This window comes from Hyperolius riggenbachi, chromosome 1 (assembly GCF_040937935.1).
Source record: "Hyperolius riggenbachi isolate aHypRig1 chromosome 1, aHypRig1.pri, whole genome shotgun sequence".
NCBI lineage: Eukaryota > Metazoa > Chordata > Amphibia > Anura > Hyperoliidae > Hyperolius > Hyperolius riggenbachi.
The window spans coordinates 464,376,867-464,391,341 of NC_090646.1; the positions used below are offsets into that span (position 1 = coordinate 464,376,867).

The following is a 14,475-nucleotide window of genomic DNA, read 5'->3' on the forward strand; positions in this document are numbered from 1 at the left end:
TATATCAGCTTGATCCCTTGTTCAAGGACAGCATCAGTTCTACCAGCAGCGACATCACAGACGAATCTACTGTATATAGCCATGATGATGTTGGAGAGGAGGCTTCTCTGTGGGACGCTGGACCCCCAGATGGTGGAAAACCACCTCAAGACACACCTACTCCCAGTTCCCCTTCAGACAGGAATAAAGGGGTTTTCTCAGTGAGACCAAGCACTCAGGCTGTCTTCTCTCCCCAAGGCAGTAAATCCAGACAGGGGGAACTAGAAGAGGAGAAAATTTTGTCAGTGGCAGATGCCAAGAAAGCTTTTGAAAACTCCACTTCTTCTAAACGCAAAGGTTGGGCAGTGTCTCATTCTAAAAGGGGTAAGTCCTTTCATGGTTCACTCTCTTCTGTTCTAGTAAATGTAATATTTTGAATCAATACAAGAAACAACTTGAACGTAATGTGTTGCCATTTAAATTCACTTGACATTTAACAGGATCTTGAAGTCAAGTTGAAAGCAAGATATGAAGTTATGGGAAACAGAATACACATCATTAACTAACTTATAGTGTCAGATTGTAGTGGATGATCAACAAAACTGCTTTTAATCTCTCTGTTTCTTAACCTATTCCAATACTAATTTTACTAATTTTCCCCTAGGAGTTTATAAAAATACCATAAGTTATGATGTTGACCAAAAATAGACAATTAGGGCAGGTTAGTAACAGGCTATCAAAGAGCAAAATATTTGTAAACAAAAAAATCAAACAAAAAAATTAGAAATGTAAAACTATAAACTGGCCAACTCGAGGTGAGAAAATCATTTGCAGAATTCTTTTGGTCTATTTTTAAGTTGCATAAATTTGCATAAAAACTTTGCATAATTCTGCATCAGCTCAGAATTATTTGCATCTAATTGACCATCACTATCCCTGAGATACCATAAGAGTAGATATGCCTACTGCCTACGTCTTCACTGGGGCCATGCAAAATGGGAATATTTCTCATTGGACTAGAACTTCCAAAGATCTGTATAGATGTACATTGATAAAATAATTCTCACAAATATCAGAAAGAAGACATTAATCGTCAAGCCTGTATGCTTTCCTTACCTACAGCTGAAGGTGATTTTCCAGATTAGAAGTTCTTTCAAAACACCATGCTATATTAACAACTGCTTAACTGTTCTAAGTGTGGCATTCCAGTCCTGCAATGAACATGAACAATGCTCTTGCTCTGGGCTGTGCGCACACAATGCCCATAGTGTTACATTTCTTTGGAGAGATGCAATTCAGTCTACAATTTCATGTACACATAAAACACTATAAAATAAATATTTACCACAGTAGACACAAAGGTTGCTGCCTGTAGCAACTAGTCACATAGTTGCTTTATAAACCATAAAAAAACAGTTATGCTTTAATGTGAATGGTGAGGCAAGTAGTGCACCCGGCATTAATGTGTACCTAAAAGCTGAATTTACAGAAATCCAAATGTCCATTCTGCAGCTGCTTTTACAGTCTATCTAATCTCACCGTGGTGGCTGGTATTTCCTCTTAAAGTGTACCTGAGAGGGAGCCACAACAAAAAAACATACATTACAGGGGATTCCTTCAGCTCCCTCTGGCATGATTGCTCCCACACTGTCCTCTTCTGACTCCCCAACTACCCGCAGCTGGCCCCAGAAAATCCTCCAGTTGGGGCCAGTCGCTGCAGTCCAGCCAGACGTGCTCCCCCGCCTTGCTCCCGTCGCTGGAAGCATTCTGCACCTGTGCAGTACTACTGTGCAGGTGCATAATGCTCCCGGCAATGTGAACGTGATGGGAGCGTGCATGGCCAGGCCGCAGTTGGTCCCGGACCAGTGAACTTTCTGGGGCCAATTGCGGTGAATGGGGAGTCAGAAGAGGACGGCATGGGAGCAATAAGGCAGAGGGGCTGAAGGAAGACCCAGGTATGTATGGGCGTTTGTTGTGGCCCCATCTCAGGTTTCCTATACAGAGAACCCAAGCTGAAGGTCATGTTCAGAATCACACACCTTACGGAATTAGAGGGAAGCCTCTGAATCCTTCTTAGGAGAGACTTCCCACGTTGTCCTCTGGTCCTCCGCCACTGCATGGGACCCTCCTGCTGACCACGCTCCTCTTCTGACATGAGTGCAGCCACAGCTGAGCTTAGTGTGCAGGCGTGTCATACTCGTGCAAGTGCATTATGGCCGTGCTTATGCTTGAAGAGAAGTGCATCCCTGATCAGATTACATACAAGTCCTTTTTGCTAACCTTTGGAGAATCTGCGAGTGGCAACGGGGTACCGGAGGATGCACTGGGAAGCCTCTATAGCAGTGATGGCTAACCTTGGCACTCCAGCTGTGACAAAACTACAAATCCCATCATACCTTTACCTCCCTGTGTTATGCTTAGAGCTGTCAGAGTATTGCAATGCCTCATGGGACTTGTAGTTCCACCACTGCTGGAGTGCCAAGGTTAGCCATCACTGCTCTATAGGATCCAGAGTCTTCCCTCTTCTTAGGTATGTATGTGATCTTGTACCTGAGCTTCAGCTTGTGTACACTTTATTTTGTATTGGAATTGCAGACTTTTGCATAGTGTTAGGCTGAAGGCTTCTAATATGGCTGTCTAATGCATTGCTGGGGTTTACTGCTGCCACATTCTCTCTTCTGCTTTCATTCTGCTTATGTCAACATAACAAGCTTTCTTTTAGGTGTTCATTAAATATTATCTGTTTATTGCTAGGTTTGTTTTATTTTCAATAAACCCAAGAAGGAGACAAGGGCCTTGATTCACAAAGCCGTGCTAACTGTTTAGCCCGGGCGTGCTAAACAGTTAGCACGTGAAGTGCCGCTCGCGGACTTTGCGCGCGCAAAGTGCTGCGATCGCGGACATTTGCGTGCGATAACGCGCACTTTGCATGCACGTGATCACGTGGATTTTTGAACGCGATCTGCGGCCGATCGCGTGCAAAAGTCCGCGTGATCGCGTGCATGCAAAGTCCGCGTTATCGCGCGCAAATGTCCGCGATCGCTTGAACGCAGCACTTTGCGCGCACAAAAGTCCACGAGCGGCACTTCACGTGCTAACTGTTTAGCACTCCCGGGCTAAACAGTTAGCACAGCTTTGTGAATCAAGGCCAATGTATCCCCTCCACCTGACACAGAACAAATCCTCTGAGTTGAGGAACCTAGGGCTAGCAGAAGGCAGAGGCTGAATAATAGGGGAGCAGCCCCTGTGATCACAGGTGGGCCCAGAGCATTTAGGGGCCCCAACTACTAACCTTCTCTTCCTCTGGTACAGGGGACTATGCTGCAGATCAAGCGGTTTTGTGGCTGCACTTGTGTGAATATCATGATGGCCACACTTGTTTGATGACCGTTGTAAGATGGGCCCCCAGGCTGTGAAGGGCACCAAAGGGAGGCAAGGATAGGGGTCTAAACATTGGGCCTCTATCAAAGTTCTGCTTGTGGGCCCCATGGATTGTAGTTAGGCGAGTGGTAGAAGGAAGCAGATTTTTTTCTAGGATAACCTTGCATGTGATTTGCTTGAGTCATGCGTCCTTCAAAAAGACACATCTGCTTGATTCTAGCCTTGCTGAAGCACTCCCAGATCATTCCTGACCCTCCCTCATAATTTACAGTTGGTGCAAGACACTGTCAGTTGTAGGTTTTTTCAGGTCTCTGCCTAACCATAAGATGACCAAATGTTGGACAAAGCTAAAGACTGAACTCATCGGGTAATGTCCTTCTTGTAATACCCTATGGTCCAAATCTTGCGATCTCTAGTAAACCGTAGGTGTTCACACTGGGGAGCTGCATTGCAGCGAAACAGAGGTGAAAAGTCGCATCACGAGTTATGCGTATGTTGGAAAGCATCGGATGCACTCTGAATGACTTACAATTGCAGCGTGTTACTGCGTGTTATATTGCCTCTGTTACATTGTAATGCCCCACTGTGAACATAGCCTAAGCCTGACTCTTCCTTTCTTCTTTCTAATGAAGGGCATTTCCTAGTTTTGCATGACTAGAGTCCTGCCTGTAGGAGACTGTTCCGACCTGTTCTTGCTGTGCACTTTACCCCAATCTCAGTTTGCTTCTGTGTTTGAAGGTCCTATGGTACTCAAGTGACGTTTGAATGAGTTTGCTGTCATTTCTCTCAGTGCTGATTATTTTGTGCCCTCTGTTAGATTGTAGCTTTGTTACCCCCAGTGCCTGCTGTCTTCAAAACTGTAAGGATAGAAGCAACCTGATGCTCACTGTATCCTTGTGCCAGTAAAGCAAGGATTGCACTTTTCTTTTCCTCACTCAAAACCTTTCTTTTCACCGGTTTTGTCATGGTCCATAGTCCTTTTTCAAGTTCCTAATTACCTTAAACCTACTCCTAGCACTATTTATTATATTTTGCCATCCAACAAGTCACATTGCAAGAGGAGAGGGTTGATTACAGCAGTGGTTTATTTTTATAATTTTCCTCATTAGATAAGATTTGATCTGGATGGTTGCCTAATCAGTGCCTTATAGAGCAGAATGAGGTGTGCTTGTAGAGGAATTTAATGCACAATGCATGGAATGGTTGTCTTAAGCTGGCCATACACGTATAGATTTCCACCCAATGTTCCAAAACAATCAAGTCCTTTCTGAAAATAATTGAATCAGAAGGAATCGATTCCTACCATACACTCCACATCAATTTCCAATAGATTCCAGCAGGGAATCTATTGGAAATTGATCGAACTGCAGAGTTGCACTGTTTGACGCAGTGCGAAGCTATAGGCCATAGATCTGCCAATGTTCTTGCCCCGACCCCTACTGTTTTAATTTTTAATCATGTCCAGATTATACCTCTGCTGGGAATGGATAACCCAAAATGCCAGATCAATCGATTTTTAGTCAAAAATCAATCGCTCTGGCATTTTGGGTAATTGATTCCCAGCAGATGAATCAAATTTGCAAGGAATCAAATGAGAAAAATCAATGAGTCTATGGCAACCTTTAATCATTGAAATACTGATTTAAAAATAAATTGCATTGATCTCTTATTTTTTTCCAGAGTTGTATGTATACAGTACAGATAGATACAGTATAGTTGGATACTGTATGTGCTGTACATTACTGATTTAATTTATATACTGTGCCGCACTACCTGGGGACTCTCTCCTTACCCTTTGATAGAGATAACGAAACAGCGCTGTCAGAGTAACTATGGACATTGCTTCTTACATTCACTCTGCTATTGCATTACGCTGCCAGAGCAAGTTATACAGGATCTTCTCAAAAAATTAGCATATTGTGATAAAGTTCAATATTTTCGGTAATGTACTAATAAACATTAGACTTTCATATATTTTAGATTCAAATACACACAACTGAAGTAGTTCAAGCCTTTTATTGTTTTAATATTGATGATTTTGGCATACAGCTCATGAAAACCCAAATTTCCTATCTCAAAAAATTAGCATATTTCATCCGACCAATAAAAGAAAAGTGTTTTTAAAACAAAAAAAGTCAACCTTCAAATAATTATGTTCAGTTATGCACTCAATACTTGGTCGGGAATCCTTTTGCAGAAATGACTGCTTTAATGCGGCGTGGCATGGAGGCAATCAGCCTATGGCACTGCTCAGGTGTTATGGAGGCCCAGGATGCTTCGATAGCGGCCTTAGGCTCATCCAGAGTGTTGGGTCTTGGTCTCTCAACTTTCTCTTCACAATATCCCACAGATTCTCTATGGGGTTCCGGTCAGGAGAGTTGGCAGGCCAATTGAGCACAGTAATACCATGGTCAGTAAACCATTTACCAGTGGTTTTGGCACTGTGAGCAGGTGCCTGGTCATGCTGAAAAATGAAATCTTCATCTCCATAAAGCTTTTCAGCAGATGGAAGCATGAACCCACTTTTGAACCACAAACAGCGGCAGAAGCGTCTGACCTGGGCTACAGAGAAGCAGCACTGGACTGTTGCTCAGTGGTCCAAAGTACTTTTTTCGGATGAAAGCAACTTTTACATGTCATTCGGAAATCAAGGTGCCAGAGTCTGGAGGAAGACTGGGGAGAGGGAAATGCCAAAATGCCTGAAGTCCAGTGTCAAGTACCCACAGTCAGTGATGGTCTGGGGGACCATGTCAGCTGCTGGTGTTGGTCCACTGTGTTTTATCAAGGGCAGGGTCAATGCAGCTAGCTATCAGGAAATTTTGGAGCACTTCATGCTTCCATCTGCTGAAAAGCTTTATGTAGATGAAGATTTCATTTTTCAGCACAAGCTGGCACCTGCTCACAGTGCCAAAACCACTGGTAAATGGTTTGCTGACCATGGTATTACTGTGCTCAATTGGCCTGCCAACTCTCCTGACCTGAACCCCATAGAGAATCTGTGGGATATTGTGAAGAGAAAGTTGAGAGACGCAAGACCCAACACTCTGGATGAGCTTAAGGCCGCTATCAAAGCATCCTGGGCCTCCATAACACCTGAGCAGTGCCACAGGCTGATTGCCTCCATGCCACGCCGCATTGAAGCAGTCATTTCTGCAAAAGGATTCCCAACCAAGTATTGAGTGCATAACTGAACATAATTATTTGAAGGTTGCCTTTTTTTGTTTTAAAAACACTTTTCTTTTATTGGTCAGATGAAATATGCAATTTTTTTGAGATAGGAAATTTGGGTTTTTATGAGCTGTATGCCAAAATCATCAATATTAAAACAATAAAAGGCTTGAACTACTTCAGTTGTGTGTAATAAATCTAAAATATATGAAAGTCTAATGTTTATCAGTACATTACAGAAAATAATGAACTTTATCACAATATGCTAATTTTTTGAGAAGATCCTGTAGTATACCCTGCCTAGCAACTACCTGGTGTTTGCTCATTGATCCTTAAGGTAGCCATACACTGGCTCGATTCCCGGCCGTTTCGACAGCAGATTCGATCCTGGGATCGAATCTGCTGCCAATCGTTCGCGGTAAACGCAGCCGCCGATCCGATTCCCTCCCGGAATCGGATCGGTCCGTCGATCGCGCCGTGCAGGAAATTACCCTCGATCGCCCGCCAGTAAAGTGCGCGTCGCTAGTGGCGGCCGATCCGATCAGGTATACATTACCTGAGGCTGGCTCCCGGGCGTCTTCTCTGTGCTGCACAGCTCTGTTCCGGCTCCATCCATCCCGGCGCTTCCTGTGTCACTGCAGTGACCAGGAAGTTCTAATAGAGGGCGCTCTATTTGAACTTCCTGGTCACGGAGTAACACAGGAAGCGCCGTAATGGATCCGGAACAGAGCCGTGCAATGCAGAGAAGATGCCCGGGAGCCAGCATCAGGTAATGTATACGGGGGGGGGGGGGGGGGGGGGGACAGGCGGCAGGAGCAGCTCAGCAGATGGTGAATCGGTTTCAGGCTGAAATCGATTCACAATCTGTTTGCAGTAAAGGCAGCCATACGATCCCTCTCTGATCAGATTCGATCAGATAGGGATCTGTCAGCTGGTCGATCTAATGGCACATCGACCAGTGTATGGCTACCTTTACTGGCAGCTGCCAGCAAACTGAAGTGATTGTATTTTGATGTAGATGATCCACCTGTTGTATATGTCTTTGTTGTTCAGTTCTGTACATAAATTGTGACCACATTGGACTTCACTTCGCTGTATATAGCCCATTGTTTGTATTTTTTGTGACATTTGATTCTTTTCTTGTTTCAATACAAAACGTTTAAGCAACGCAACAGCTTGGTGTGCCGGTCATTCTTTGTATATAATGTATTTTGTAAGACCTTGAGCAGGTCTGGTTTACCGACTGAAGCACCCTCTTGTTTTGTTTCACTTGCCCTTTTTTTGAAGGTGTGCATACCTACATCTATTTAAAGGGATACTGTAGGGGGGTCGGGGGAAAATGAGTTGAACTTACCCAGGGCTTCTAATGGTCCCCCGCAGACATCCTGTGCCAACACAGCCACTCACTGATGCTCCGTCCCCGCCTCTGGTTCACTTCTGGAATTTTAGACTTTAAAGTCTTAAAACCCCTGCGCCTGCGTTGCCGTGTCCACGCTCCCGCTGATGTCACCGAGAGCATACTGCGCAGGCGCAGACCATACTGGGCCTGCGCAGTCTGAAATTCCCGAAGTGAACCGGAGGCGGGGTCAGAGCATCGGTGAGTGGCTGTGTTGGCACAGGACGTCTGCGGGGGACCATTAGAAGTCCTGGGTAAGTTCAACTCATTTTCCCCCGACCCCCCTACAGTATTCCTTTAATGATTACTGATTTAATGACAGATATTTTTAAACAGATGTTTGTGTGTTTTCATTCACATATATTTTAAACTATGTTTTGTTTGTTTTTTTCATTTTTGCCCACTGCTCTGCCTCCTCCTGCTCAGAGATAGAGTGATAAGAAAAAGATGGATTTGTGGCAAAACAGCGTATTATACAATGTGCCTTTTTTTATGATAGCCAGCAAACCAGAGCACTCCATTACCAGGGATAACTCTGATAGGCTTTTTGCAGAAGCTAGTAGAGGATTTACATGGAGGCTGCCCTACACCTCCTTCTGTGTACAGTACAGCAGTTAGTGTTACGGTGCGTACACACACACTACGGCCGCCAACGACGGGTCCGTCAGACCCTCCCGCTGCGCGGACTTTCGTGTGTGTACTGTCGCCTGAAAGTCCGCCCAGCGGGAGGGTCTGACGGACCCGTCGTTGGCAGCTGTAGTGCGTGTATTACGCACCTTTAGGCTACTTGCATACTGGTGTGTTGAGTCAGACAACATAAACGCATTGCTAATGCAGTGCAATAATATTGTAATGGTATGTACACAGTGGTGTGTTAGCAGTGCAGTGTGACTGATCTGTTGAAAACGCAATGCATGCAGTGCCTTACCACATAACATGCGCGTTAACACTTTCTGTGTACTGATTTGAAGAGAAGAGACCCAGAACCATCTTCAGTAATTTAAGCTCTTTTATTAAGGCATCAGGATACAGCTAATAGGGCAAGCAGAGATGACGTTTCGAGAGGAGCTCCTCTCTTTATCAAGCCAACATGCCCTTTGAATACAATCAAAGCAGCCTTATATAATGTTAGCTCCACAAAGGAGCCAATCAAAAATGATCAGGGCACACTGCTGCCGACCAATCCCTTTAAAATCTGTCTCAAGATCACTCCCCTTGCAGAGAGGACCTGATGGGGAACTGCACCTGCTAAGATGCTCCAATCCCCATCGAGCAGTAGCCAAAACACCGACAAATGGCAATAGTGGGACAGCCCAATGTCAAAAACGTCAGACGCATGACATACGTGTAAATATGTAGAAAAATTAGGCATGCGGCAAACAGTATGCGTAAACACGTAAAAATATACTCGTAAAGAACCCAGAAGCGTCAATCCTCATATTGACTTGATAAAGAGAGGAGCTCCTATCGAAAAGTTATCGCTACTTGCCCTATTTGCTGTATCCTGATGTCTAAATAAAAGATAAAAGAGCTTGAATTACTGAAGACGGTGCTGGGTCTCTTCTCTTCAAATCCTTACTGCTGTTCCTGGGACGCTCTTGGATGGTTGGGTGCTGCCTAACACTCTTTTGCTACACCTTCTGTGTACTTTAAGCTTCACTGTATGTGTCGCACCGCAAGCATAACATTTGCCCTCCGTTGCATTGGGATCCTGTTTTTCCAGAGAATGCAACACTCCCCGTGTGAAAGTAGCCTTAGGCTGGATTCACAGTGGTCAGTTGCATAATGCACGCATTATAATGAGTGTGAACTGCAAAAGAGACCGGACATAAACTTTAATACAAAACCTACATGCAGCGAGTTAGAATAACGCTATCAGTTACAACACAGTACTGTGAACAGGCCCATAGAATTGTATGGGCAGTACTGACCACCTTGCCACAGTTCCCCAATAAATATGAGATCATATCTCAGCAGAGATCTCTAATATTTCTCTACCTACTACAGCCGCAAGCTTTGTGCTGCTGGCTGTAATACAAAACTGTGGAACTATGGAACCAGTACATCCTGGAATTCTCTTTTAATAAAAGGCACTGTTAGCAATCTATAACTTCTCAGTACATTTATGCACAGCCAGCCCTTTACATTATTAGACGCTACAGGCAGAACACAGACATGTTTTGGTGATGAGATGAGAAAAGCAGTGAGAGAGGGACAATTAGGTGCTGTTTTGAAGCGGAACTGTTATTTAGTCAGCCCCCACATGCATCTATTTAAACAGCAAACATAAAAGGAATATGCAATTACAAATGATACCCGAAAACAAAGCTTTTCCGAACATGATGACCCATTGATGACATTATTTGCACTGAGCTGATCTCTTCTGCATTTATAAATAAAAACTGCGGAAACAGACCATACGTCTGCTTACACAGATGATGTATATTATTATAATTATTGATTTATAAAGCGCCAACATATTCGGTGGCGCTCTCCAAAGTAGGAAAAACAAACAAGGGATACATAATGATATACGGGCAGCACGGTGGCGTAGTGGTTAGCTCTCTCGCCTTGCAGCGCTGGCTCCCGGTTCGAATCCCAGCCAGGGCACTATCTGCAAAGAGTTTGTATGTTCTCTCCGTGTCTGCGTGGGTTTCCTCCGGGCACTCCGGTTTCCTCCCACATTCCAAAAACATACGGATAAGTTAATTAGCTCCCCCTAAAATTGGCCCTAGACTACAGTACTTACACTACATAATATAGACATATGGCAATGGTAGGGATTAGATTGTGAGCTCCTTTGAGGGACAGTTAGTGACAAGATATATATATATACACTGTACAGCGCTGCGTAATATGTCGGTGCTATATAAATACTAAATAATAATAATAATAATATACATCAAATACGGAACTGGTGATTACAATGACAGATGTAACATGATGAATAAAATGTATAACATAGTGCAAGCTATGAAATGAACAACAAATTCCAAGACACAAAAGGGTGAGAGAGCCCTGCCCTTGTGAGCTTACAATCTAAAGGAATGGGGGGGGGGGGGGGGACAAGAGGTGGGGAAGTGTGCAGTATACCTAGTTATTTGGGTTGAAAAAAGACATACGTCCATCGAGTTCAACCAGAGGACATGAAAGACGCTGTTTTTCACAGATATTTCTAGTTTCCTCTTGGCAGCTTCCTCTAGAGAAATCCCCCACTCTTACTTCTCATTGAACTCTGGATTGGTGGTCCGTTTCTTCACACTGGTTTTCCGTTTTGTGACCCGGTTTTTGTCAGGCACCAAGAAGACTGACAGATAAAGATCAGGGAGGTCCTTGGAGCCAACATTTAAAGCAGATCCGAGATGAAATACTAACTAAATGAGAGCATGTATTTGTGTAATTGCATTCAATCACTGTTTGACATCTGATGAAGGAGTTTATCCGTAACATGTAATGTCTTGTTCCTTGAATACAGCAATTTAAATTGCAGCCAGTGGAGTGCCGTCTCTTTTTTCTGTTTCTCTATTGCCAAAAGTGTTAAGGTGGCCATAGATCAGGCAACTTGGCGGCTGATTGATCATCCAAATCGAATATTATAATCGAATTGGATGAAAATCAGTGCCATGAAGTGCATGCCCAACCGACAATGCAACCAATTTCGGGACGAAAATTGGTCACATTCTCGATCGCGCATGCTGCAAGATGTTGCTCGATTGGGTGCGTGGCAGTAATGGTGTGCCGAAATCCCTGATGATGTCTCCCGTAATATCAATGTCCTCCCCCTGTGCAAAGTGTATACGTTACCTTTCCGCGGCCTCCCTCCCGTTCCTCCCTCCCGGTGCTTACCTGCACTTTTGGCAATAGAGAAACAGAAAAAAGAGACGGCACTCCACTGGCTGCAATTTAAATTGCTGTATTCAAGGAACAAGACATTACATGTTACGGATAAACTCCTTCATCAGATGTCAAACAGTGATTGAATGCAATTACACAAATACATGCTCTCATTTAGTTAGTTTTTCATCTCAGATCCGCTTTTAATGTTGGCTCCAAGGACCTCCCTGATCTTTATCTGTTTGTCCCTCCGCTGCTCCGGGCGCATTCTCCTCTCCACACGCACACCCCACGTGGTTTCCTAGTAAGGGTGCGCGTGTAACATCACACATGCGCGTCCTTACTAGGAAACCATGTTTGGCGTGCGTGTGTGGAGAGATAGAATCCTAGAAGCCAGCATGGGACAATCGAGGCTGCGGAGAGGTAATCTATACACTTTACACGTCGATCGGGAATTGGCCTGTGGCGTATGGGCAGCTGACAGATCTCTCTCTTATCAAATTTGATAAGAGAGAGATTTGTCTCTTGGTTGAACCTGCCCATCATCGCTAGATGTATGCCTACCATTAGAGGCAGAGGATCAGCAGGACAGCCAGGCAATTTGCATTGTTTAACTAGAAAATAAATATGTCAGCCTCCATATTTCTCTCACTTCAGATGTTCTTTAAGAGGGAAGATTAATGGTGCATACGCATGTCCAACTTTATGCCTGAATGTCATTTAAACTGGTCGTTTGAACGACTTGAAGTGCAAACAACAAGTCGTTCAAATGTCCTGTACACACTGACCAACAATGCGGCTGATATCCTAATTTACATGTCATACTGTCAATAAGTAGTTACTTGGGTGGAGCAATCCTGGCGATCGGCTTAAGGCGAGGCGGAGCTCCGCCTCTCAAGCAGGATATGCGCGCAGCCTGTGCACGATTTCCTGCAGTAGCCGGCCCCAGGACTTGACACCAATTGGCGTTAGGCGGTCCTGGGGCTGCCGCCGCAGCCACACCCATTGCGAAAATCTTAAAATATATGTAAACATATATATGTAATATATGTAAACATATACAATTAAGAAGTGAGTTTCTTCCAGAGTAAAATTAGCCATAAATTACGTTTCTCCTATGTTGCTGTCACTTACAGTAGGTAGTAGAAATCTGACAGAACTGACAGGTTTTGGACTAGCCCATCTCCTCATGGGGGGTTCACAGGGATTTCTTTATTTTCAAAATGCACTTAGTGAATGGCAGTTGCTCCATCCAACTGCCAAAAAAGTGTACGGTGACCAGGGAGACTGGTCAGTTTCTTTGTATAAATATTTTTAAGGGAGTGTCTTTATAAAGAATAAAGGCCATGCGGAGAATCCCCTATGGAGAGATGGACTAGCCCAAAACCTGTCGGTAATGTCAGATTTCTACTACTTACTGTAAATGCCAGCAACATAGGAGATAAGTAATTTATGGCTCATTTTACTCAGGAAGAAACGTACTTCTTATTTGTATGTGTTTTAAATTTTTTAATTTTCGCGGGAGTTCCTCTTTAACCACTTCAGCCTACAGTGTCGAATCAAATCGTATGCATCCAAGCAAAGTTCACCTCCCATTCATTCGCCAATAACTTATCACAATTAATTGACCTATATCTTGTTTTTTCCGTCACTAATTAAAGGAGTCATCGCCGGGGACCGGGAGCGAGCTGCGGTGAATGGCTGCGGGGAGAGCTGCAGCGAGGGACATGCTGGGAGCTTCGGGCTGGAGGAAGCCCCCGGTAAGTAGCACTTATTTTATTCATTTTCCCTGATGACTCCTTTAAGCTTTCTTTGGGTGGTACATTTTGCTAAGAATTATTTTTTTCTAAATCCATTTTGAGTAATGGAAAAAAATTCATTATTTCTCAGTTTTTGGCCATTATAGTTTAAAATTAATATGTTACCATAATTAAAACTGATATATTTTATTTGCCCATTGGTCCCGGTTATTACACCGTTTAAATTATGTCCCTATCACAATTTATGGCGCCGATATTTTATTTAGAAATAAAGGTGCATTTTTTCAATTTGCGTCCATCACTATTTACAAGCTTATAATTTTAAAAAATATAATAAGATACTCTCTTGACATGTATATTTAAAAAGTTCAGACCCTTAGGTAACTATTTATGTTTGTTTTTTTTATTGTAATTTTTTTGATTTATTTATTTTTTATTAAAAAATGTATTTGGGTAATTTTTGGTGTGGGAGGGAAACAGATAATTTTAAATGTAAAATAATGTATTGTAATGTAAAAAAATGTATGTGGGTGTAGTTTACTATTTGGCCACAAGATGGCCACAGTCAAAAAAGTCCTGGAGTGTACGATCACGCTACCAGGAACTATAAGGAGGCTGTAATTTTTTTTTCAGAAATACCACTCTCTCTGATTAGAAAGAGTCGTTTTTTTTGCGGGGAACTTAGATCGGTGAATGATAATTATATTCCCATTCACTGATGGGGGGGGGGGGGGGAGGGGTAACGGCAGGCAGCGGGAGCGCGCGGGCCTCAGGCAGCGGCAGCTGCACAGTCTATCTGGACGGATATATCCGTCCAGATAGACTTAAGTGGTTAAAGGATGTATGGCAACCTCCATAGCCTTCTTATTTAGGGTGTCCTTTAACATTAGCCCCTAACATATGACAAATCTTAACCTCTCCCTTTGAGACTAGGCCCTTACTGATGCATAATGGTGG

At 43.5% G+C, this 14,475-nt stretch overlaps 1 protein-coding gene across 1 annotated transcript in view; it reads left to right on the plus strand.

The window, feature by feature from the left end:
* Positions 1 to 247: 247 nt before the first annotated feature.
* Positions 248 to 14,475, plus strand: part of CORO1C (coronin 1C) — a 124,177-nt gene continuing 109,949 nt past the window's right edge. Inside the window, exon 1 of the mRNA XM_068239603.1 lies at positions 248 to 363. The gene's annotated coding sequence lies outside the window, so the exon portion shown is untranslated. The remainder of the gene's footprint in view (positions 364 to 14,475) is intronic.